The sequence below is a fragment of the Loxodonta africana genome, chromosome 5, assembly GCF_030014295.1.
Source record: "Loxodonta africana isolate mLoxAfr1 chromosome 5, mLoxAfr1.hap2, whole genome shotgun sequence".
Taxonomy (NCBI): domain Eukaryota; kingdom Metazoa; phylum Chordata; class Mammalia; order Proboscidea; family Elephantidae; genus Loxodonta; species Loxodonta africana.
The window spans coordinates 158,992,088-159,013,277 of NC_087346.1; the positions used below are offsets into that span (position 1 = coordinate 158,992,088).

At 50.5% G+C, this 21,190-nt stretch overlaps 1 protein-coding gene across 4 annotated transcripts in view; it reads left to right on the forward strand.

Moving 5' to 3' along the window:
• Nucleotides 1-21,190, forward strand: part of RGS12 (regulator of G protein signaling 12) — a 162,448-nt gene that overhangs the window by 14,678 nt on the left and 126,580 nt on the right. For 3 of the 4 annotated variants that reach the window (XM_064286177.1, XM_064286175.1, XM_064286178.1), the window contains exon 2: nucleotides 2,976-3,043. The exons of the other annotated variant lie outside the window; for it this stretch is intronic. The gene's annotated coding sequence lies outside the window, so the exon portion shown is untranslated. The remainder of the gene's footprint in view (nucleotides 1-2,975; nucleotides 3,044-21,190) is intronic. 4 annotated transcript variants of the gene reach the window in all.

Here is a 21,190-nt window from a genome sequence, read left to right on the forward strand (position 1 = left end):
ACAACTGTCCCAGCTTCCTCATATTTGTTATTTGCCTATCATACCTCTTCCATTCTTTCACTTTCAACGTATTTGTGCCCTTATATTTAAACTTACCTTTCTATGGAAGCCTATAGTTGGGTCTTGCCTTTTTATCCAGCCTGATAATTTCTGCTTTTTAATGTTCATGTTTTGTCCATTTACGTTTTTTACTGTTTAAATGTCCCCCAAATCAAAGCCCTTTTTATCAGATAATAAATAAAAAATAAGCACGAATGCTTCCAAACTTGCTTGGGCGGCGATAGCGGTGGTTGTGTGAAGAAGATTTGCCTTACTCTAAAATACAGTTTTAAAAATTGTTTATTATGGACAATTTTGAATATATACAAAGTAAACAAGGAGCCCTGATGGCACAGTGGTTAACCACTCGGCTACTGAAAGGTTGGCGGTTTGAACTCACCCATCGGCCGTACGGGAGAAAGACCTGGCAATCTGCTTCTGTAAAGATTACAGCCTAGGAAACCCTGTGGCGGCAGCTCTGCTCTGTCATATGGGGTCGCTTTCAGTTGAAAAACGACTTGATGGCACCTAATGATAACAAAAACACAAAGTAAACAGACTAATATAATGAACCTCCATGTGCCTGTCACTCAGCTCGAGGAGTTTTCACCGTTCAGGCGTTCTCATCTCATCTTTACCTCACCAACTCTCACCCCTAATATGTTAGGGTTCTTTAGTTTATATTTAATGTGAACATTAATATGGTTGATTTATGTCTCCCACTTTTGTTATTTTCTATTTGTCCCGTCTTTCTGTTGTTCTGTTTTTCCTTTTCTGTCTTGTTTTGCTCCCACGCGTCTGTCAGTTTGTCATACTGTGGGGGCTTGGGCATTGCCGTGATGCTGGAAGCTATGCCACCAGCAGGGTCACCACTGGTGGAGAGTTTTCAGCTGAGCTTCCAGACTAAGACAGACTAGGAAGAAGGACCTGGCAGTCTACTTCTGAAAAGAATTAGCCAGTAAAACCTTATGAATAGCAGCGGAACATCGTCTGATATAGTGCTGGAAGATGAGCCCGTTAGGTAGGGAACCTGTTGCCCATTGCCGTGAGTCGATTCTGACTCACGGTGACCTTACAGAACAGAGTAGACCTGCCCCGTGGAGTTTCCAAGGAGCGCCTGGTGGATTCAAACTGCCGACTTTTTGGTTAGCAGCCGTGGCTCTTACCCACTACTACAGCAGGGTAGGGAAGGCATTCCAAAGGCTACTGGGGAAGAGCTGCCTCCTCAAAGTGGAGTCGACCTTAATGACGTGGACGGAGTAAAGCTTTCGGGACCTTCATTTGCTTCTTTCAGGTTATCCGACTGTGTATACTCAGAATATTGGTTTGAATATTTTGAATATATTATTACTCCATCTCAATTCCTTTATCGGCTTTTCTACTATACCTCTTTTCATTAGTTTCTTAGTGGTCTAAAATTTATATCTTATCACAGTTTAATTTTGTAACACTTCACATGAAATACAAGACTTTCGTAATAGTAAATTCCCTTTACCCCCAGCCCATGATTTGAACAGTGTCATACATATTATGTCGACATATGTTGTAAACCACATAATACAGTATCACGATTTTTGCTCTAAATAATCATTAAGTTTATTTTTACAATTGTTAAACAATTTAAGCAAACCCATTTTTAAAGACATTGAGAAAAGAAATAGGCTTTTATAATTACCCATTATGTAATGTATTTTGTATTTGCCCACATACTTACCATGTCTAGTGCTTTTCATTTATGACTGTAGATTCAAGCATCAGGTATCATTTCTCTTCAGCTTCAAATACTTCCTTTAACATTTCTTGTCTGTTGATGGCAGATTCTCCCAGTTTAATGTATCTGGAATATCTTTATTTTGTCTTCAGTTTTACAGTGTATTTTCATTGGATAGAGAATTTTGGATCGACAGTTTCTTTTTCCCAGTCCTTTGAATGTGTTGTTCCAATGTCTCCTGGCCTCCATTGTTTCTAGTGAGAAGTTAGCCGTTAGCGGTCTTATTCTGCTGTATGTGATGCGGAGATGCTCTTCTCAAGACTTTCTCTCTGGCTTTCAGCCGTTTGTGATTTGCCTAGGAGGGTTTTCCCTGTGTTTGTCCTGCTCAGGGGTTGTTGACCTTCTTGGGTGTATAAGTTTCTATTTTATCACCAACTTTGGGGAAAATTTTGTCATCATTTCTTCAAACAGGGGCATCGGTGGTTCAGTGGTAGAGTTCTCACCTTCCACGCAGGAGATCCAGCTTTGATTCTGGCCAGTGCGGCTCATGCACAGCCACCACCCGTCTGTCAGTGGGGGCTTGAGTGTTGCTATGATGCTGAATGGGTTTCAGCAGAGCTTCTGGACTAAGATGGGCTGGGGAGAATGACCTGGTGGTCTACTTCTGAAAACCAGCCAATGAAAGCCCTATGCATCCCAGTGGTCTGAGCCGCAACCAAAGAACTGAGTAGCATTTCATTCTGTTGTACGTGGGGTCTTGAGTTAAGGGCTGACTTGAAGGCAGCAGACAACACCAGCACTTGTTCACATATTCTTTTCTGCCCATTTGCTTTCTTCTTTTGGTACTCGCATTACATATATATTTGAGGTTTGATATTGTTCCACAGGGCATTCAGGCCCAGTTCATCTTTTAAGATTTTTTTAGTCTGTTTTTCATATTGGGTAATTTCTACTGTCTTATCTTCAAGTTAACTTACCCTTTCTTCCATCTCCAATCTGCTACTAAGCCCATTTAGTGAATATTTTTAATTCCAATTACTGTAGTTTTTACTTGCTTCTTTTTATAATTTCCAATTCTTGTCTGTTTATTATGATCATATATTTTATTGAACTCTTGAACACATTTACAATAGCTGCTTTAAAATTCTTGTCTGCTATTTTTAACAACTGGGTTATTTCAGAATTGTTTTGTTTAAAAAAAAAAATTTTTTTTTTTTTTTTTTAGGTCCCTGGGTCTAAAAATAAAGGATCCCTGCTGGAGCAGTGATTAAGCGCTTGGCTGCTAACTGAAAGGTTGGTGGTTCAAATCCACCAGCTGCTCTGTGGAAGGAAGATATGATGGTCTGCACCCACAAGGATATCCAACCTTGGAAGCCCTATGGGGTGGTTCTTCTCTGTCCCATAGGGTCACTATGATTTGGAACTGACTTGAGAAAATGATTTTGGTTTTTGGTTTTATGGGTCACAAATTTCTCTTTCTTTGAAAATCTAGTAATATTTGGTGATGTGCTGGACATTGTAGATGATTGGTTGTAGTGATTTATGATGCTTTTCTTCTTCTGAAGAGTGTTAATTTTTCTCTTAGCAGTTAATTTGGCTGCACTCAAACTCAAAACTCTGCTGGGATCTCTGCTTGGTTGGTCAGGCCTGCAGCTGTGTCCTCTGCTTGCTCCTTGGGGTGTCACTGTGCATGGAGGTCCAGGGCTGGCCAGGACCTGGGCAGTTTACCAGCAGATCTTAGAGCTTCCTCTCCCCAGCTGCTCCCTGTCCTCCCCTCGTTTTCCAGCCACCCTGTCACCTCTCAACAACGGTCACTGACTTTTCCAGCTGGGAGGAGGGTGGATTTGCACTTGAGTGCCAGCCATGCCCCAGGGAAAAATCTATACAAACGCACACCCAGTGCAGTTCTCTCAGGGGATCTCACCCCTCCAGTTTCTGCCTGCTTTTCATCGCTCCCAGGACCCTCAACTAGTTCGGTTTTATGTTTTGTGCCTAGTTTGAGCTCGATTTAGCAGCACGGGAGAATGCATGTGGCCTCCGCGACTTGCTTATAGACCTGCTGGCGCTTAGTCAGAGTCAGGCGTTGTTTTTCTGGAGTGGACTTGCCTGTAGACCTACTGGTGCTTAGGTCAGAGCCAGGCATTGTTTTTCCGGAGTGGAGTTACTTGTAGACCTGCTGGCACTTAGTCAGAGTCAGGCATTGCTTTTCTGGAGCAGACTTGCGTGTAGACCTGCTGGCGCTTAGTCAGAGTCAGGCGTTGTTTTTCTGGAGTGGACTTGCCTGTAGACCTGCTGGCGCTTATTCAGAGTCAGGTGTTGTTTTTCTGGAGTGGACTTGCCTGTAGACCTGCTTGCGCTTAGTCAGAGTCAGGCATTGCTTTTCTGGAGTGGACCTGCTGGCACTTATTCAAAGTCAGGCATTGTTTTTCTGGAGTGGACTTGCGTATAGACCTGCTGACGCTTAGTCAGAGTCAGGCATTGCTTTGCTGGAGTGGACTTGCCTGTAGACCTGCTTGCGCTTAGTCAGAGTCAGACATTGTTTTTCTGGAGTGTACTTGCCTGTAGACCTGCTGGCACTTATGCAGAGTCAGACATTGTTTTTCTGGAGTGGACTTGCCTGTAGACCTGCTGGCACTTATGCAGAGTCAGGCATTGCTTTTCTGGAGTGGACTTGCCTGTAGACCTGCTGGCACTTATTCAGAGTCAGGCATTGCTTTTCTGGAGTGGACTTGCCTGTAGACCTGCTTGCGCTTAGTCAGAGTCAGGCATTGCTTTTCTGGAGTGGACCTGCTGGCACTTATTCAAAGTCAGGCATTGTTTTTCTGGAGTGGACTTGCGTATAGACCTGCTGACGCTTAGTCAGAGTCAGGCATTGCTTTGCTGGAGTGGACTTGCCTGTAGACCTGCTTGCGCTTAGTCAGAGTCAGACATTGCTTTTCTGGAGTGGACTTGCCTGTAGACCTGCTGGCACTTATGCAGAGTCAGGCATTGCTTTTCTGGAGTGGACTTGCCTGTAGACCTGCTTGCACTTAGTCAGAGTCAGGCATTGCTTTTCTGGAGTGGACTTGCCTGTAGACCTGCTTGCACTTAGTCAGAGTCAGGCATTGCTTTTCTGGAGTGGACTTGCCTGTAGACCTGCTGGCACTTATGCAGAGTCAGGCATTGCTTTTCTGGAGTGGACTTGCCTGTAGACCTGCTTGCACTTAGTCAGAGTCAGGCATTGCTTTTCTGGAGTGGACTTGCCTGTAGACCTGCTGGCACTTAGTCAGAGTCAGGCGTTGTTTTTCTGGAGTGGACTTGCCTGTAGACCTGCTTGCGCTTAGTCAGAGTCAGGCATTGCTTTTCTGGAGTGGACCTGCTGGCACGTATTCAAAGTCAGGCATTGTTTTTCTGGAGTGGACTTGCGTATAGACCTGCTGACGCTTAGTCAGAGTCAGACATTGTTTTTCTGGAGTGGACTTGCCTGTAGACCTGCTGGCGCTTATTCAGAGTCAGGTGTTGTTTTTCTGGAGTGGACTTGCCTGTAGACCTGCTTGCACTTAGTCAGAGTCAGGCGTTGTTTTTCTGGAGTGGACTTGCCTGTAGACCTGCTGGCGCTTAGTCAGAGTCAGGCGTTGTTTTTCTGGAGTGGACTTGCCTGTAGACCTGCTTGCGCTTAGTCAGAGTCAGGCATTGCTTTTCTGGAGTGGACCTGCTGGCACTTATTCAAAGTCAGGCATTGTTTTTCTGGAGTGGACTTGCGTATAGACCTGCTGACGCTTAGTCAGAGTCAGGCATTGCTTTGCTGGAGTGGACTTGCCTGTAGACCTGCTTGCGCTTAGTCAGAGTCAGACATTGTTTTTCTGGAGTGGACTTGCCTGTAGACCTGCTGGCACTTATGCAGAGTCAGACATTGTTTTTCTGGAGTGGACTTGCCTGTAGACCTGCTGGCACTTATGCAGAGTCAGGCATTGCTTTTCTGGAGTGGACTTGCCTGTAGACCTGCTGGCACTTATGCAGAGTCAGGCATTGCTTTTCTGGAGTGGACTTGCCTGTAGACCTGCTGGCACTTATTCAGAGTCAGGCATTGCTTTTCTGGAGTGGACTTGCCTGTAGACCTGCTGGCGCTTAGTCAGAGTCAGGCGTTGTTTTTCTGGAGTGGACTTGCCTGTAGACCTGCTTGCGCTTAGTCAGAGTCAGGCATTGCTTTTCTGGAGTGGACCTGCTGGCACTTATTCAAAGTCAGGCATTGTTTTTCTGGAGTGGACTTGCGTATAGACCTGCTGACGCTTAGTCAGAGTCAGACATTGTTTTTCTGGAGTGGACTTGCCTGTAGACCTGCTGGCGCTTATTCAGAGTCAGGTGTTGTTTTTCTGGAGTGGACTTGCCTGTAGACCTGCTTGCGCTTAGTCAGAGTCAGGCATTGCTTTTCTGGAGTGGACCTGCTGGCACTTATTCAAAGTCAGGCATTGTTTTTCTGGAGTGGACTTGCGTATAGACCTGCTGACGCTTAGTCAGAGTCAGGCATTGCTTTGCTGGAGTGGACTTGCCTGTAGACCTGCTTGCGCTTAGTCAGAGTCAGACATTGTTTTTCTGGAGTGGACTTGCCTGTAGACCTGCTTGCGCTTAGTTTCCACTCCAGGACTCCCACGAGCCAGGAATAAGCCACTCCAACCTAAAGGAATTCTTTCACCAACAAAGCCTGACTTCACATCCTTGATAAGACAAAACCCAGCTGTCTTAGTCTCCTAGTGCCGCTGTAACAGAAACACCACACATGGGTAGTTTTAAGGAACAGGAACTTATTTTCTCACAGTTTAGGAGGCTAGAAGTCTTAATTCAGGGCCCCAGCTCTAGGGGAAGGCTCTCTTACCCATTTTCAGGGAAGATCCTTCTCTCAGCCTCTCTAGCGTTCTCCTCTCACATCTTGATCTCCATGTGGCATCTATTTTTACCCCATTTGTGCTTGCCTGCCTCTGTGCCTAGTCTTCTCTTTCTTATGTCTCAAAAGTGGTCAGGTTTAAGACACACCCTACACTGATATGGCCTCATTAGCATAACAAAGAGAACTCTATTCCCAAATGGGATCACATCCACAGATATACCGGCTAGCATTAGCATTCCAACATCTATTTTGGTAGGACACAGTTCAGTCTATAACACTAGGGCTGGATGTTCTAATTGGTGGCCTCAAATGGAAGCATTTCTTAGATGTTTAAATTTGACCAGCATGGTAGAAATAGAGATTACAGCTTTATTGACTTCCTGTGGTGTAAGCTCCTAAAGGGCAGGGACCATGGGGTGTCTCCTTGGACTTCCCAGAGGCACGTGGCCCCAGGGCCCAGCACAGGGTTTACCTGGTGTAGGGCTCCTCAGAGAGACAGATATTCCTCACCCCGCCCTGCCATTACCTTGACTGTGGGCAGACGACTTAGCTTTATGTGCTGTAGGTTCTGCCTCTGTAATAGGGGTGATATAAGGTTGGTTTGAGGATTAGCTAGGATAGTATGTGTAAATGGTTGGGGCAGTCTCTATCGCACAGAAGTCTCAGGGAACACTGTCCATGATGCTCCCGAGACCAGCTTTGGAATAGAAATGGGGCTAGGCTTGTGGTATTGTTGATATTAGTGGGTATAAACCTTGGGAGGTTCCAAATCGGGAGGCTCAGGCCTTCACTTAGCACACCTGGGTGTCGCCTTACTGTGTGCCAGGCTGTGGCGAGTGACATGCTGTCTCCTCCTGACGTGCAGTCCAGTGGAACCGAGCCCAGGACGCGTTTTCCCAGAGCTGCGTTTCGGCGAGGTGCGGTGCCCAGGATGCCCGCTCAAGAGAGACCCCTGCACCCTTGCTGTCAGGAGGGCAGTGCTGAGGGCTAGTGGAGCGGTACAGCAGGCCCCGGGGGACAGGGACAGTCTGTGGGCTTGAGCAGCAGTCCCCCACTGAGGTTGGGGAAAGTGGACCCAGGGAGGGGGTTCCTGGGTCATCCCTGGGTGCGAGTATCCTGGGGCCACCAGGGCAAAGGACCACAAACTGGGCGGCTTAAAACAACAGAGCTGACTTCTCACAGCTCTGAGGCCAGAAGTCTGAAATCAGTGTCACTGGGCCGAAATCCAGGTGTCACAGGGCCATGCTGCCTCCTGAGCTCTGGGGGAGGCTCCTTCCCTGTCTCCTGTGTCCCCTGCCAGCTTCCTAGGCTATGGCCATGTGGTCACATGGTTTCCTCCTCTGTGTCTTCTGTCCTATAAGGAGAGTTATGACGGCATTTAGGGCCTGTTAAGGGTTGAATTATGTGCCCCCCAAATATGTTTTGTAAAGGCTAATCTCTATGCCTGTGGTTATAAGCCCATTTGGGAATGGGTTGTCTTTGTTATGTTAAAGTGGCAGGATTAGTGTAGGGTGTGTCTGGAGGCAATCTCTTTTGAGATATAGAAGAGATTAAACAAGCCAGAGATGCAGAGGTGGGGGAAGAGAGACGTCAAGCCAAATGAAGATCGCCCAGGAGCAGAAGCTCAAAGAGACAAGGACCTTCCTCCACAGCCAACAGAGCCAGAAAGCCTTCCCCTAGAGCCAGCATCCTGAATTTGGACTTGCAGCCTCCTAAAATGTGAGAAAATGAATTTCTGTTTGTTAAAGCCACCCGCCTGTGGTATTTCTGTTACAGCAGCACTGGGTAGCTAAAACAGGGTCCGCTCAGATAATCCAGGATGACCTCTTGGTCTCAAGATCCTTAACTCAACCACATCTACAAAGACCCCTTTTCCAAAGAAGGCAGCATTTATGAGTTCTAGGGATTAGGACGTGGGCATGGCTTTCAGGGGACCACCATTCAGCCCGCTGCACTCTGCCTGGAACTGGGGAGAGGAGGAAGGGAGGAGCCCTGTGGGGCCATGACCTCTGTTGCTTCCAAGCAGGGTCTGTCTCTGGCTGCGCCTTAGCTAAGGCCTGGGCTCCTCCTGTGGATCTCGAGGCTGGGCAGCACGGGAGCTTCACCGTGTGCAAGTTGTTTTTGTGGTTTCCCTGAGGTCATTGAGAAAGATACAGAGATTGAGAGGATTTCCTTCAGCCCTAGTAACCCCCAAACCCCATTGCTGCTGAGTGGATTCCGACTCATAGCGACCCTACAGGACAGAGTAGAACTCCCTAGGGTTTCCAAGGAGTGGCTGGTGGATTTGAACTGCTGGCCTTTTGGTTATCAGCCAAGCTCTTAACCACTGCACCACCAGGGCTTCTCAACCCTAGTAGAAAAACAAAACCAATGACAACCAAGTGCTCCATCTCTTTTTCCTCTTGAGTCCTGTAGGGCGTGACAAGATGTATATGGATGGGTGACTCTATGTGACCAGTTGCTGTCACATCGACTCCGACTCATGGTGACCCCCTCTGTGTCAGAGTAGAACTGCGCTCCATAGGGTCTTCCATGGCTGACTTTTCAGAAGTAGATCTCCAGGCTTTTCTTCTGACGTGCCTCTAGGGGACTTGAACCTCCAACCTTTCAGTTAGCCGCCAAGTGCTTTAATTGTTTCCACCACCCAGGGACTCCGACTCTTACATAGGAGGCCTAAATAAGATCTGTTTGTTGATGAGAAAATTTGTTCTTAGTCTTTTCTGGTGTTTTGGGGTGAGAAGAGGAGGCTGGCTAAGGCCGGGCATTGAGATTGAGGCGGGGTCGCGGGCTGTCCTTTGCCCTACCACTGTGGGCTTTGTGCAGGGAAGTGGGTGTGCAGGGGTGGGTCTGGGAGGGGGCGTGGAGAGACCAGTTCCAGGCATGGTCATGGGAGACAGCTGATGCCCCAGCAGGGAGAAAACTGTGCAGAGGTATCGCAATAAATATGTGTGAGTAACGTAGCTAACATGTGCAATCCCCCAAAACAAACCCGTGCCACCGATGGACCCTATAGGGCAGATAGAACTGCCCCAGGACTTCCAAGGCTGTAAGTCTTTACAGAAGCAGACTGCCACGTCTTTCTCCTGAGGAGCAGCTGGTGGGTGTGAAGTGCCGAGCACTTTAAACACTGCACCACCAGGGCTCCCGATCCGTATATGTAATACATATATAAGTAAACGCATTAGGATTTAGCCAGGGATTAAATGCGGTCTGATTCCTTTCTGGTTAGCTTGCCAGGTGAAATACAGAATGCCCGGATGACTTTGAATTTCAGACAAACAGCGAGTACCTTTCTAGTATATGTCTGTGCTATATTTGAGACATACTAAAAACACCCTTTGTTGTTTATCTGACATTTGAATTTAACTGGGCACCCTGTATTTTTATTGGCTAAGTCTGGCAGCCCTATTTGCTGCCGGCTTTGGCCTGATTTAAAAACCACAAACAGGCATGATATCAAGTGCAGATCACAGGGAAGGGCAAATCAAAATGGGGAGGAAACTTGGGTTTATTTAATTTCCAGCATTTCAAAGATGATTGATTTAGTATTTGTCTCTGGATCAAAAAGAGCCCAGAGCTCCGTCAGCTGTAGAGCACGGGGTGGGGGGCCGTCCTGAAGGAGAGCTGTAGCCTCAGCTTGTCCCAGACCCCCAGGCCCCACAGCTACCAGGCTGGTGCCCAGACGAGCCGGAGGGGCTCAGGGCAGGCTCTGCCAAGCCACCTGCGGGTTAGGGTGCCTGTCGCCCAGTGCGAGCCCATGGGCTCTGTCCGGGTGGGAGTGGAGGTGGGGGCTTGGTGCCTGGCCCTCGTGTGCTCCCCCCCAGTTTGGTGGGGTGCTTCCACACAGTAAGAATCTCTGGGGTTCACTGCCCTCTGTGGTATCAACTCCGAAAGGGACAGAGCCTCTGTGACAGTGCCTCTGTGACAGTTTCTCCCAGGTTCCTGTAACCGGCAGGCCCTGCCACCCCTGCTGATGGAGTGCTGACTGTCCAACCTGACTCTGGCCCTGGACGCCCACTGCAGACAGCCCCCTCCACCCTGTATTGGTGGCCCTGAGAGGCCCAGGAGGGTGGAGGTGAGATCCCCAAGTGTGGGAGCAGCAGATGCAGCGCACTTGAGAGCCAGCATGCTGCTCGTGTCTATGGTGTGGCAGTCAGGGGAGTGGGCATTGTTGATGTGGGCTGGAGGGGCCTGGGGGTCTCAGGGAGGAGGGGCTTGAGCTGAGCTGCAGAGCAGAGGAGGGAGGGGAGAGAGCCATCTCTAAAAGGAGTCAGGGCTGCGGTGCCCTCCCGTCCCCTGGCCTGGCCCTGCCATGTGTGGTGCCGCCCAGTTCACTGTTTCCCCGATGGCTTTGGCACTGGGTTGGGCTGTCCCTGCTCGCCAGGTCTGCTTGGTGCTTGTATTGAGTGAATGAATGAGTGAGTGAGCAGAAAAGTCCCAGGGCCCTGTGGAGGAGGATCTGACAGAGGTGGACGTGAGGGTCGGTGGGAGCAGGTGGAGGCCCTGCGTCAGGAGCAGGACACACCACGGGGAGTGATGTGCTGATTGAGGACTGCAAGCTTGGTGGCCGTTTGCCAGAAGAAGGCGAGGGCGGGAGAGGGGGCAAGGTGACCTCAGGGAGTCCGGCCAGGAGGGGTGGCAGCTGGGTGACAGTGGCATGGTGCCCGAGGCAATGAGGGGGACTGGGTAGCTGAGCCTCCGCTGGGGTGCTGCCAGGCCACCTGTGCCGTTGTCACTCGGCCATGTCCCCCTACCTCCCCTGATCTCCCTGGGATCGCCATCCCTGCCGCCTGTCACGTGTGCGCGTCTGCCTGCCTGCCTTCTGCCGTGCGTCTCTTCTTTCCCTAATGGAGGCCCTTCTTACGTCCGGTCGTGTGCAGAAAACATTCTTAGGCTACTTGATAGAAAAGGGTCTTTGACATCGTGCTGTCTCCCTCCGTGTCTGCTGAGGCCCGGCATGCTGGCGAGGAGGACAGACGGCCTTGAGGGCCATTGGGCCAGCCGCCACGGGGCCACCAGGCCGATGCTGGGTGCCTGGCATACAAGATAGGCATCTCTCCATCCCCCAGGACCACGGGTGGTCTGTGCCCTCCACAGATAGTGTTGTCCCAGGCCAGAGTGAACAACACATTCTTAGTCTTTTACTTCTCTAATCATCAGAGTTTTTTTAATTTTTAGACTGGAGAGCTTGTGCACCTTTGTTTTTCTTATTGATGAGCCGATGAATTTTGCATGATGTAAACATTATAAAGGAATAGAATTGCTTGGAAGGATGTAATATATTCTATTTTTGAACCACTCAAATGGACTTTGGTAATTTAAAATATAATCTAGACTCTGCTCTGCCCACAGGAACTAAAGAAAAGCCCCAGGTTAGAGCCGCTCGCTGCCCTGAGCGTGCCCTCTCCTCCAGGCAGGGGACATAGGAGTCAGCGAGAACATATTCAGGCCCTGTGAGATGCTGCTTTTGCTTTTTTTTTTTCTGTCCTGTGGGCTCCGGTCCTGCTGAGTCTGCCTTTGGGACAGGCCCTTCTCTGGTTCCTCTGCAGTTTGAGCTTGTGCTGTGGAGGGGGGAGGGGGTGGGAGTGGGGAGCTGAGTGGTACTTTCCCCCTGGGAGCCTGGATTCCTCCCCCCAGCCCAGTCGACACCTGGATGCTGCAAAAGTATGCTTCTCTGGAGCACAGTTCTCACTGCAACACGACACATGGGACTGCCACGGTCAGAGCTGACTCAGCGGTGACCGGTTTGGTTTTGGTTATGTGTCCTCTTCATAAGAAGGAGTTAGGTAGAGTTTAAAGCGAGTGTTAAAACTTAGTTTATGTGATAAGTATGAAATACACAGCTGTATTTCTTCAACTTTGTGTTACTTTCTGAATTCCATTTCCCTCTAACATCATTCCCATTGGCATTGAGCCAATTCTGACTCATAGCGACCCCATGTGACAGAGTAGAACTGCCCCCTAGTGTTCCTGAGGCTGTAAATCTTAGGAACAGGCTCCCATGTCTCTCCCGCAGAGACCTTTCAGACCGCCAGCTTTTCAGTTAGCAGCTGAGCACTTTAACTGCTGTGCCACCAGGGCTCCAGGTGTCCATATGTGTATCCCTAATACTTGGCGCCTCGGTTTCTTTGAGCTGGAAGTGTTAAGACCTGGAGAGCCGATGTGACGCACTCACACACACGTTGTGATGACACGGTGATAAATGTAACCTTTTATGTGTTGTAGTCTTCTGTGCGCCTTATCGCCAACTGTTCAAAGCTATGAATACTGATAATGTTGGCCACTGCCGACCTGTTTCCTAAATTTAGGTTGTTAATGGTCAAATTTGGGAGATGAACCAGATCAATCATTTTTGTTAGAAGAAATACTCCAAGAGAGGTCCGTTTCTACATAGAATTGTGCTCACATGCTGCTAGTCAAAAGGGAGGCAGCAGGGCTGGTGGCGAGCCCGATGCCGGCCTGACAGCCTGGGTCTGAGTCCTGGCCACATGGTAAGAGCCACGTGATCTGGGTAAGATGCCGGAGCCTTGGTTTCCTTTGTTCGTGAAGTGGGATCGTTATGCTTAGCTCATAAGATGACTGTGAGGAGGTGTTCAACCAATGGTAGTCATTTTTTTTAGTTTACAAATCAAGTCAGTCTCTCACACAAAAATTTATATACACCTTGCTATATAGTCCTAATTGCTCTCCCCCCAATGAGACTGCTCACTCCTTGCCTCCACTTTCTATTTTTTTAAATTTTTACTGTGTTTTAAGTGAAAGTTTACAAATCAAGTCAGTCTCTCACACAAAAACTTATATACACCTTGCTACACACTCCCAGTTGCTCTCCCCCTAATAAGACAGCCCACTCTCTCCCTCCACTCTCTCTTTTCGTGTCCATTTCGCCAGCTTCTAATCCCCTCCACCCTCTCATCTCCCTCCCAGGCAGGAGATGCTAACATAGTCTCAAGTGTCCACCTGATCCAAGAAGCTCACTCCTCACCAGCATCCCTCTCCAACCCATTGTCCAGTCCAATCCATGTCTGAAGAGTTGGCTCCAGGAATGGTTCCCCTCCTGGCCCAACAGAAGGTCTGGGGGCCATGACCACCGGGGTCCTTCTAGTCTCAGTCAGACCATTAAGTCTGGTCTTATGAGAATTTGGGGTCTGTATCCCACTGCTGTCCTGCTCCCTCAGGGGTTCTCTGTTGTGTTCCCTGTCAGGGCAGTCATCGGTTGTAGCCAGGCACCATCTAGTTCTTCTGGTCTCAGGATGATGTAGTCTCTGGTTCATGTGGCCCTTTCTGTCTCTTGGACTCATAATTACCTTGTGCATTTGGTGTTCTGATAGTCATTTTTATTAGTCTCTTTTATACCTCTAATTAGGAATCCTGGTGGCACAACGGTTAAGCACACACTGCTAACTGAAAGGTTGGCAGTTTGAACCCACCCATTGGTTCCTCTGGGAGAGGAAAGGCCGGCGATCTGCCTCCGTCAACTTCTGCTCTGACACACGGGGTCGCTGTGAGTCGGAGTCGACAGCCACAACAGCATACTTCTAATTACACAGAGCGGTTTCTCCTGGACATCACAGGCGCGCAGGACCGTATCTTGGATGGGAGTGGAGTGACAAGGAGTGGACCAGGGCCCTGTGGGTGGTGGGTTGTCAGGGGAGAGTCAGGTGGCAGGTGGCTGAGATGAGGGTGGTGTGGGTTTAGAGGAGGGGGTGTGGAGAGGGCATGTTCCCAGGAGAACAGGTAGGAGCGGGAAGGGCAGAAGACAGCTTCAAGAGGCCTCACTGCACATTGGTGCCAGCCCCTCTCCTGTGCCCTTTAGTATAATTGGATTTGGTTGTTTGGGCTTTTTTACTCTTGCCTGGCAACATGTGACATCATATAAATCAGTTATTGGCCTTGTCTGAAAACTTGGTGCTTTTTCTTTCTTGAATGTAAGTAGATGTCAGCCTGCTCTGGTATGTGGTGTGTCATTTAAACCTCAGCGCCACCCAGAGGTGTGGGTAGGGGCTATGCTGTCCACATGTCCCAGGTAGTCAGCCCAGGGACCTGAGCGGGGAGCCGGGAACTGGGATCCATCTTGGGCCGTCTGACGCAAGCCTTGTGCTTCTGTTCGGGTTAGGAATGTTTTGGGGGGCCTTGTTGTCCTGGCAGGCAGGCCGGCAGCCCTTGTCGGAGGGGGAGGTAGGGTGGGGTTGAATGAAGGGGTGATGGAGTTTGGGGCCTGGGAGTGAGAGTGGGGCTCTGTCTTCTTGTTTGGGGGCTGAAATGGATTCTGCCATTTCAGGCAGCCTTGAAGTGCGCCAGGGCAGACCTCAGTAGGATTTCCTTTGACGCCTTCTCTGTCTTTCTGAGCCGGTGCTGCCTGCACACCCTCTCTGCACGCATCACCAGGGCGAAGCACGGCGGCCTTCTGGGCAGTGCCAAGTCCCCTGTGGCGGAGCGGGTGGTGTGGGAAACACCTGCTGGGAGGGAACAGTTCAGAAGGGGGGCAGGTAAGGGAGATGGGGTACACAGATGGGCACATTGTGGCCCTCAGGTTGTTAAGTTGGCTCTTCAGATATTGAAACCCTCGGCAATGATGACAGAACGGCCAGCTCACATGGCAGGTCTGTGTGTGCCAGCGTTTCCCGTCATCCGTGTCATCCCCGAGCTTCAGGAACTAGGTCCTGTCGCTGTCTCTACTTACACATGAAGAAATGGGCGCAGACAGGCCATTCCCTGACCCAGGCCACACAGATGGCCGAGCTAGGGCTCCAGCTTCCAGCTCTGTAGCCAGGGCCCTGCTGACCCGTGGCTTGGCGCCCTCAGCTGTCATTGTGTGGCACCAGGAGGCGGGTCCTCTGGTGGGATCCCTCAGAGCGGGGCCTACCGGGCAGGCTCCCCCAGGACAGGGTCCCCCAGGCAGCCCCCTCCCCCAGGGTGGGCTCCCCAGGCTGGCACTGTTATTCCTGAGCCCCGCCACAGTGCCTGGCACCGGAAGGCTCATTGTCTATGGAATGGGTGTGTACACAGCAGCTTGGTCCTTTGTTTCAGCAGAGCTATTTAGGTGCCTCGGCATTTAGGGCGGGAATGTCCCCTGCACTCAGAGAGAGGCACCGCCTGACCACGGCCTTTTGAAAAGGGCACTTCCCACTTTGCTGGAAACTTTGCAAGAAGTCTTTTCAGGGAAGCACGGAGTGTTCCCTCCCTGGTGTGGCTGTGGGCCAGGGGGAGGAATATGTAGGCCTTTCTTCACGTTGTGCGTGCCTCTGGAGTCATCACTTCTCTGCCCCTTGTGAGCAGCCCCTGGCCAGTGTATCAGGTCGTAGAAGGGCTGTGTTCACTTTGGAGATAGTGGGCTGTCTGCAGAGTGACCGTCACCATGCCCAGTGCCCTGGAATACAAGTCTGCCTGGTGCTTTTGAGGATGCAGTGGGGAATGGGTACGGCGTCTGTCTGCCTGGTACTTTCCAGGGCACAGCGTGGAACGGGTTCCGTGTCTGTCTGCCTGGTACTTTCCAGGACGCAGTGAGGAACAGGTGCCGTGTCTGTCTGCCTGGTGCTCTCCAGGATGCGGTGTGGAATGGGTGCTGTGTCTGTCTGCCTGGTATTTTCCAGGACGCAGTGGGGGACGGGTGTGGTGTTTGTCTGCCTGGGCTGCTGCATGCGGGGGCATCACAGCACCCCAGCCATGCTGAACAGAGCTGGCCTCACACTGAATCAGAAGAGTCTCGCCCATGATGCCATTGAGAGTGCCAAGCGAGGGGGTTGGGGGTGTGGACGGGCCCCACCAAGCCAGCTTGCCAGCACCTCCTGTGTGGGGTTAGGCCACGCTGAAGTGGGATGTTCGGAGGAACCACTTTTCTGGCTGCCCTCGCCTTTTAGGATTGCTTCAGGGTAGGAGGCTCGGGGAGGGGGGTTGGAAGATCTGTTCTTATTTATACAAGTGATGTGGGGTGTGTGAGGTGGCGGCCTTGGGTGGACGCTCTGGGCACGCCCCTTGTGTGCACATGCAGGTGTGAGTGCTGGGTGCCCCCAGGCTTCACCGGCTGCTTCCTTCTACTCTTGGGCTGCCCCCATGCCACCCCCAGCCACGTCTCCCCCCATTCCCCCGTCTCCTCCCCCCGGGCACCCTCCTGCAGGAGAGCATGTGCTGGAGGGGGGCGCGCAGCAGGGGGACAGGGCATTGTTGCTGCCGCTCTCTCAGCCGTCTGGTGCCTTGGACGCGCCGGGCCCGGTAGCTGGTGCCCTGGGTGTGTGGGGGTGAGTTTCCACAGCCACCATCTGCATGTCGACCAGAGCAGCCTTGGTGGGGAGGGGTGTCCGTCTGTCCTTCCTCACACCTTACCCTCCTGGTAGCTGAGGGACTGCTGATGGTGGATCCCTTTCCAGGCCCTAGTTACCACCTCGTGACAATGCTTTCCTGGACTGTCACCTAAACACGTCACCTGCCACCCACGTGCCATGCCCAGGACACCAAAGGGCGGCACAGCGGGGGCGCTCTGAGTCCTCCACTGGTTGGGGGTAACCGGATGGTGTGTAGGTCGGCAAACGTCAGCTTCTGGCCTCGGGCCTGGCATCTCCCCTGTGCTGGGCTTGATGATACGTGATCTCTTCGGTACCACCAAGTTTTACATCTGCAACTTCAGTGTGAGGCCCCGGCAGCCAGGCTAGCTCCCAGCTCATCAGCCCACACCTGGGGAGGGATGACTCTGACTTGGACCCAGCCAGCTCCGTTCTCCCCATGATGCTAGGCTGCCTGGAATATCTCGTGTTTTTCTGTTTCACGTACATGGCCTAGCAGTCTAAGGTGTTGCATTCAGGTCACAGCCTCCCTTGGAGGCGTGGGTTCGCATCCCAGTCCTGACACAACTACTTTGGAAACACTGGTGGCATAGTGGTTAAGTGCTACAGCTGCTAACCAAAGGGTCGGCAGTTTGAATCCGCCAGGCGGTGCTTGGAAACTCTATGGGGCAGCTCTACTCTGCCCTGTAGGGTCGCTATGAGTTGGGATCGACTTGACAGCACTGGGTTTAATCTGTCTTTACTATGTAAGTGTGGGAATCCTTTTTGTTTGTAATCAAACTTTTTAACAAACCAACTGGAATTTGAGAATAAAGACAGCACACACTGTCTTTATTGTGGGTTCGATTCCCAGCCAGTGCACTTCATATGCAGCCACCACCTGTCTGTCAGTCACCTCAAGAGCCGGATCAAAGTAGCTGACCAAGGAACGGACACTTGGAACACCTGAGTCCCGAGTGTGGCACCGGGAGTGAAGAGCATCTCAGCAGCCTGTGGGTTTGGTTTCCCAGCACTAAGAGTCGATGTGGGAGGTGCATTGTAAGGCTGGGCTGGGCAGAGGCAGGTGTGGACACCCACACACGGCAGGGCTCAGTAGAGGTGGTCTCCATTTGTTTAACATGTTGGGCCACTTTGAGGACCAAAATGTGCCTGACCCAAGCCAAGGTATTTTCAGTCACCTCATATGCATGCAAGAGCTGGACAATGAATAAGGAAGACTAAAGAAGAGTTGGAAACCCTGGTGGCATAGTGGTTAAGTGCTACAGCTGCTAACCAAAGGGTTGGCAGTTTGAATCCACCAGGCGCTCCTTGGAAACTCTGTGCGCAGTTCTACTCTGTCCTATAGGGTCGCGATGAGTCGGAATCGACTTGACAGCGCTGGATTTGGGTTTTAAAGAAGAGTTGATGACTTTGAATTGTGGTGTTGACAAAGAATACTGAACATACCCTGGGCGGCTAGAAGAACGAACAAATCTGTCTTGGAAAAAGTACAGCTAGAATGCTCCTTAGAAGCAAGGATGGTGAGACTTCATTTCACATACTTTGGACATGTTATCAGGAGGGACCAGTCCCTGGAGAAGGACATCATGCTTGTTAAGGTAGAGGGTCAGTGAAAAAGTGGAAGACCCTCAATGAGATGGATTGACACAGTGGCTGCAACAGTGGTATCAAATATTGCAACGATTGTGAGGATGTCACAGGACTGGCAACATTTCGTACCATTGTGCACAGGGTCGCTATGAGCCAGAGCCCACTCGATGGCACCTAACAACATCATTTGAAGACCTTTCATAGAAACTTCCTTAGAATAAATCTTGAAGAACACCTAGGAGAACACCAAGAAAATTGCCTGCTAGGCCTTGATGTGAGGCATTGGCAAGGTTCAATGGTAGAATTCTCACCTTCCATGTGGGAGACCTGGATTCGATTCCCAGCCGGTGCACTTCACATGCAACCACCACCTGTCTGTCAGTGGAGACTTGCGTTTTGCTGTGATGTGAACAGATTTCAGTGCAACTTGCAGACTAAGACAGACTAGGAAGAAAGACCTGGTGATCTGTTTCTAAAAATCAGCCAGTGAGAACCCTACTGATCACAATGGTCCGACCCACATCCGATCACGGGGCCAGCGAGAACCCTACTGATCACAATGGTCCGACCCACATCTGATCACGGGGCCAGCAAGAACCTTACTGATCGCAATGGTCCGACCCACATCCGATCACGGGGCCAGCGAGAACCCTACTGATCACAATGGTCTCACCCACATCCAATCACGGGGCCAGTGAGAACCCTACTGATCACAATGGTCCGACCCACATCCGATCATGGGGCCAGTGAGAACCCTACTGATCACAATGGTCCGACCCACATCCGATCACGGGGCCAGAGAGAACCCTACTGATCACAATGGCCTGACCCACATCCGATCACGGGGTCAGTGAGAACCCTACTGATCACAATGGTCCAACCCACATCCGATCACGGGGTGACACAGGACTGGGCAGCGTTTCATTCCTGCGTGCATGGGGTCGCTGTGAGGTGGAGGCCAGCTCAATGGCAGCTAACAATAGGAGAGATCTTGCCGCGTGTCTGTCCTCCAGCCCTCCCCTTCACCGTACTCTTGGGGGTGGAGGGCATGACCCTTTCACCGATCTCACATCTCACTCAGATGGCGTCCGGATGAGGGTGTATGGGCAGGAGTCCTCGCCAGGATGGAAAAGGACTCTGTTTGCCTTCATAACTGATTGATAATTTGGGTATAGAATTCTAGGCCCCAAATCATTTTTCCTTACCCACTCACATGTGTATTTAGCCAACATATATGCATCGAGCCCCTGGGAGCTTTGCTGGCTGCCCTCCGCTATCACCTAGCAGGCACGCCATGTTCTCAGGTGTCTCCTGTCAGCTCCATCTTCCTTTGTGTGGGACAGGTTTTTTTTTTCCTCTCCTGAAGTTTTATGGGACTTTTTTCATTTATCCTGCTTGGCACTTGAGATTTTAAGATTTTTGTCTGTTATTAGCTATGGGAAATGCTCTATTACTTTTCGGACCAACTAGCCAACCAGGTCTTTTACTGGGCAAACATTGACCATTATTCAATCAATCAGTCAATTAATCAATCAACCAACCAACCAATCAGCCAGCCACCCACCCACTGACACTGTGTACCTGGAGCTGCCACAACCGTTCATTCGGCAGCAGCCTGGGTGCACACGACCTAACTTTTGGTTTGGGTCTTTAAATTGAAGCCGTTGCTTGTTTTCAGTGGCCTGGGGTCTTCGTACAGTGGCCTGGGGTGGGGAGATGGGGGAGGTTTTACCTTTGTTTTGGTGGCTAGAGAGTCCCTCAGTGACTTCTTTGAGTTTCTTTTTCTCAGCGCCCTCCCTTTTTTAAGTCAAATAAGGCCAGCATTCTTACCAAATGCTAAAATCTGGCTTCAATTTCAGCTGCCTCCAGATCCTCCAAAAAGAATTTTGTGTTTCCATATAATCTACAGTTTAAGCCAGACAGCCCCAAACGTACCCTACAAATTTGGTGAAATCCTTCTGGCTGCCCTTTGTGGGTGATATGGTAACAAAAGAGCAGAAGGGATTTTTACCAAATTTAAGTACACGTTCCTCCCTCTCCATTTTAAACTTTGTTCCTCAGTAATTCCTGGCTTGATCCTCTCTGTCTCTTAGCTTTTCTGTAATATTTTCCCATCTCCTTATTCTTTTGCTCTATGCAGTGGAAGATATTCTTGACTTTATCTTCAGGTCTGTTTTTTTTTTAATTTTATAGACCCCCTTGTTTGTTCCTTCTTCATGCTAACCTCTTCTTGAGGCGGTATCTTCTTGAATCTCTGATTGTCCTGACTAGGATTTCAGGAAGCCTTTCTTGTGCCCTCACTTACGTTGGATGCCATGGCTTGTGCATCTGGAGAGATGGCAGGGCCATCCGGTGCGCCAGGGGGCAGCTTTGGGAAGAGTTTGAGGCATCGTGGCTGGCTTGGAGGAGACGTGTGGCTGGAGGTGAAGCCTGTGAGGCCCGTGCCCTGGTGTAGGTGGGATCGCCCAGGGAAAGGGGGACCTTGGAAGCGCCACACATGCAGGCTGAGTGGAGGAGGGGCAGCAGCAAGCGAGAGGTGCAGAGGGTGGTCTTGGTGAAGCCACAGAGCCACAGAGGTGAGTCTGCCGAGAAGTCAGGTGAGGTGAGGACTGAAAAGTATCAATGTAGTGGCATGAGGTCGCTGGTGACTTTGGTGGGAGTTGTTGGAGGTACGAAGGGCGAAGGCCATTAGAGTAGGTGGGAAGT